The following is a 4,744-nucleotide window of genomic DNA, read 5'->3' on the forward strand; positions in this document are numbered from 1 at the left end:
AAAATTTGAAATTTTAAAAGATAATAAATTTCACCGTATAAATACAAAATTCCTATGCAAACCATCAGGTGAAATCCATGTGTATAACCTGCATTTGTTTCTTAAAAAATGTATTTGCAATGAATAAATCGTTGATTGTGCAAAATCCAATCATTCTATCGCCAGCTTCATTACTGTCACCAAGTCCATGTTTTCCAACTCTTCTTCCCTGTTCCCAACTTTTGCATTCCAGTCACCCATTATTATTAATGCATATTTTTTAAAAAAATTAATGCATCTTGATTGTATGTTCGATCAATCTCTGACTGCAAAAGTTGGTAGAAATTTATTTCCTCTTTTTGGCTCTGGTTGTCGGTACATATATTTGAATGATAGTGGTATTCATTCACAGGGTGTCCTCACAAGTGCAAGAATATTTTCTTGTTGCTCATAACATTGTGTTTCAAGATGAATCCAGAAATTGCCATTTTCACTCTGAAAGCAATCCCATTTTTTCCTCACCTTTTCATCTCCAACGTAATAGATCATATGAGCAATTGTCTGACTCAAAATGCCCCATGCCAGTCCATCTCATCTTGCCAATACCTAGTATGTCTGTATTTATGTGTTCCATTTCTTTAACAATGTCTGATTTTCCTACATTCATGGCTCTCACATCCACTAGTGTCTGCTTACAACTGTTCCTCTTCCTTTGCATTTCCATACTTGAAAGTTCCGCCTCTGTTGCCCTATCTGTTAGTCTAAGTGTGTTCTATTGTTTCAGAGGCCTGCTATTTCGAAAGTGGATGGCCAATCCTTCTTCCTCATCTGTCTTAATCTGAATGCTCAGATTTAGAAAAGTATCTGACAGACACACATTTTCTAGAAAAACACAGATGAAAGATATTTTCTCAATTGTAGAATAACTAATAGTTTCACTGTTTTCCCCACCTTTTACATGAGTGTCTTGACCCACCCAGTTCCCTGCTCCACCAACATTCCCTTCTACTCCCACTTACTCCTTTCAACACCTATCTCTCACTATCGAGCCCTTGATCTGATAGTTTATATCACAAGCTTTATGGATTTGTGATGATTGCAAATGCTTCAAGCTGCAGCCAATTTCTTATGCTGTGGCCAGTGTCTCTTGAGTTTAGGGGTCTGTAAGTCCAAATACAAGATTAGGGAAGGCTTCCTATCTCAGATGATTCTGAAGAAAAGTCCTTTCCCTTGAATTTCTGCTCCAGATTTAACTCCTTGTGGCTTAGGGCTTCTTGTCTTCTATCTTCCATTTGCATCACACTGTACTCACAATGTTTCCCCAGGAAGGGTGATGTGTAGATCTGTAGATCTGACCTCTCCAAAGTGCTGAAGAGCAATGATGTCAGTCTGGAGACTAAGGTGCACCTGATCCAAGCCATGATTTTTGCAATCACTTCCTATGCTTCAGAGAGCTGGACAATAACTAGGGATGATAGGAGAATTGATGCCTTTGAGCTGTGGTGTTGAAGAAGAGTATTGAATATACCATGGACTGCTAAGAGAACAAACAGGTTCATCCTGGAGAGGGTTAAAGCTGTCTGCTCCTTGGAGGCAAGGATTTTGAAGCTTCATCTGACATACTTTGGACATGTTGTAAGGAGGGACCAGTCCTTGGAGAGGGACGTCATGTTTGGGAGGGTGGAGGGACAGCACAGGAGAGGAAGACTCTCTATGAAATGTATTGATTCAGTGAATGGGGTAATGGGGGTAGGTTTGTCAGAGACAATAAGACTGGTACAGGATAGAACAGAATTTAGGGTTGTGGTACATAGGGTCGCTATGAGTCACAGGTGACTCGATGGTATATAACAACAACATAGATTCAATACTATAGAATGCCATATTCCTTGTTGGTTTTGGGTGCCATTGAGTTGAGTATATTCATAGAAACCCTATGAACAAACGATCTAAACCTAGTCCTGTCCTGCACCATCCTCACACTTCCCGACACACAACTCATTGCAGCAGTCACTATACCAATCCATCTGGTTGAGGGTTTTCCTCTCTTCCTCTTCCTCCTCCCTGACCCTCCACCCTTCCCAGCATCATGTCCTTCTCCAAGGAATAGCCTCTCCCAGCAACATTCCCAAAATATATGAGATGCAATCTTATCATTCTTGCCTTTAAAGAGCACTCTGGCTGCACCCTCTCCAAGACATACTCATTTGTTCTGGCCGTCCATGGGATGTTCAGTGCTCCTCTCCAACACCGTAACTCAAACTTGTCAAGTCTTCTTCTGTCATCCTTATTCATTGTCCAGTACTCAGATGCAGAGTAACTAATCAGAAAGACTATGACCTAAGTCAGACACATCTTAGTCCTCAAACTGACATCATTACTCCTCAATAATTTGGAGATGTCCCTAACTGCAGATTTTCCCAGTGCAATGTGTCTCTTTATTTCCTGACTGCTCATACCAAGGGTGTTAATTTTGGATCCAAGCAAGATGAAACTGTTGACAGTTTAAATCTCTCCTTCACATTATTAATTTCACACTGTACTTGTGGTTGTTATGCACTCATAAATGATCCTCTAGCAGGTTTTTAGAAGCTAAAATCGCAGAAGGAGATTGCCCATCTTCCTTCCACAGAGGAAATGATGGATTTGAATTTCATGCTTTCAGGGAAGCAGCACAGTTTCTTACCACCAGGTCACCAAGCTAACTACAACAAACACTAGGGGAAGGGTTTTCAAGTGCCCACCAAAAGGATGGTAGTTTGAAGCCACTAGCTCACAGCACAGAAGAAAGATGTATCAGGCTGCTTCCTTAAAGACCATATAAATCTATGAGGCAGTTCTATTCTGTTTTATGTGGTTGCTATGTGTCAGAAACAGCTCAAAAACAATGAATTTGATTGGTTTGGTGGTTTGTTGTTTTTTTTTAGAGTTCATTCTTCCTTGATCTCCCCCCTCCCATTAAATAATTGTTTATTGGCAGAGGGTTGGTAAAGATGATGGTGTTAGCAAACAGAGACACCACCACACTTCAATATCACAAGGGCAGCAAGAGTGACAGGAAGGAGCACCCTGAAGCTCAGACAAGGCCCTTCTCCTCAAGTGTTAAGTCTAGGCAGGCGCTGGGGTCTGGAGTGCTGAGAGATCAGCCTTAGAATATTTCCACTTAGTAGGCATGGTTAGCTACCAAGAGGGACTCGCTAGCTGCAGCCCTGGCCTGACGGCTTAGAGTGTACTTTCCATGGCAGGCGAGGCTGTTGGTCAAGGCTCATTTGATATACTCCTCCTGGGCTGCCTTCAGATTCTCCTTCTTTCCATAGAAGGCCTTCAACACACAGGCCTGCAGGGATCGGATCGGCCATAGGAGAAGGTCAGGGCCCATGTCTTCAGCAGGGGACACTTGTTAATGGCCTTGAGGTTGATGGATGCCTCCTCCTCACTCTGGCCTCCAGACAGGAAAGTGATCCCAGTGACAACAGGTTGGGGGAGGCGGGGAGGCACTGTGCTACTGGGCGCAGTGCTGTAACAGTTGCCACAACAATGTCCTTAAGAGCAAGTTGTGTGCAGGTGTGGCCTGGGGTTACCATGTTAGGCTTCAGCAAAGTGCCTTCCAAACAGATGTGATGGTCACTCAGAGCCTTGTACATGGCAGCCAGCACCTTCTCAGTTACATACTGACAGTGCTTCAGGTCATGGTCACCATCAGGGAGGCTCTCAGGCTTCCCAATGGGCACAATCACATTCTGCTGGCAGAGAGAGGCTGGCATAACGGGCCAGCACGTTGACATTTTCCACAATGGCAAGGCCTGAGGGGGTTTGTTCTCCAATCTTCAGCACACAGTGCCTCTTGGCAAAGTCAGCTCCATCCTTCTTGTACTGGACACAGCACTTGGACAGCCCATCCAGCCCTTGGGTGGTGGTCTCGCCATTAGTTCCTGCCAGGGGTAACACGCCCTTGTCTACCTTGAAGCCCACAAGACCACCCTTAGATTTAACGACTTGGGGGAAGGGACGCCCATCATCCGCCTTCTGGTAGAGGGTCTCATGGAAGAGGATGACACCCTGATGCAGGGGTTCACGCAGTCGTCTGTGGTCAGCAGGAGCTGACGGTAGATGTGCTGGTTCTCCGCAGCGTTCTTGGTTTCAATGGTCCTCAGGCACTTGGTAATGCTTCCAGTGGACTCATCAGCGACTAGGATGCCCTTGCCCAAAGCAACGATGTGATGAACAATGTCAGAGAGCTCCTTCTTCTGCTTTGGGGTCAATGCTGGGTATGAGTAAAAGATGATATTCTCGGTAGTGATTTCCTGCATTGAGGCTGGAGTAGCCAGTGGGGCCTGGTCTGCAGCGCTCATCAGACTAACTCTCTTATTATGATGCAAAGGCCTTCATGGTCCTTTCTGGAAAATATGAAAACAATCAGTCAGAATCCTGGCTATAAACCACTCAGGAGGAGATTAATAATTTTTCTTCCTCAGAGCAGCTGGTGGAATCTAACCACCTACCTCTAAAAAACTACTGTTGTTGTTGTGTACCATAGACTTGGAACCAACCCATTTCTAATCCTCCTGCAGGATTTCAGAGGCAATAAATCACACAGGAGTTGATGGTCCATTTTCCCCTACCTCCTACCTCCATTCACTGTGGAGCCTCTCGTGTATTTGAATTGCAAACCCTTGAATTGGCAGAACAATTCCTTACCAGAGCTCTTTTACTTTACAATAGAAACTCAAAAGATTAGACAAGAAATTTAGGGGGCAGTCAGTCA

The 4,744-nt window shown here is 44.2% G+C and overlaps 1 pseudogene; it reads right to left on the minus strand.

Moving 5' to 3' along the window:
• Positions 1–3,142: 3,142 nt before the first annotated feature.
• LOC102843508 lies at positions 3,143–4,331 on the minus strand (annotated as a pseudogene).
• Between the last annotated feature and the right edge of the window lie 413 nt (positions 4,332–4,744).

Source organism: Elephantulus edwardii, unplaced genomic scaffold, assembly GCF_000299155.1.
Source record: "Elephantulus edwardii isolate Elephantulus edwardi_28Jun2011 unplaced genomic scaffold, EleEdw1.0 scaffold00042, whole genome shotgun sequence".
Lineage (NCBI taxonomy): Eukaryota > Metazoa > Chordata > Mammalia > Macroscelidea > Macroscelididae > Elephantulus > Elephantulus edwardii.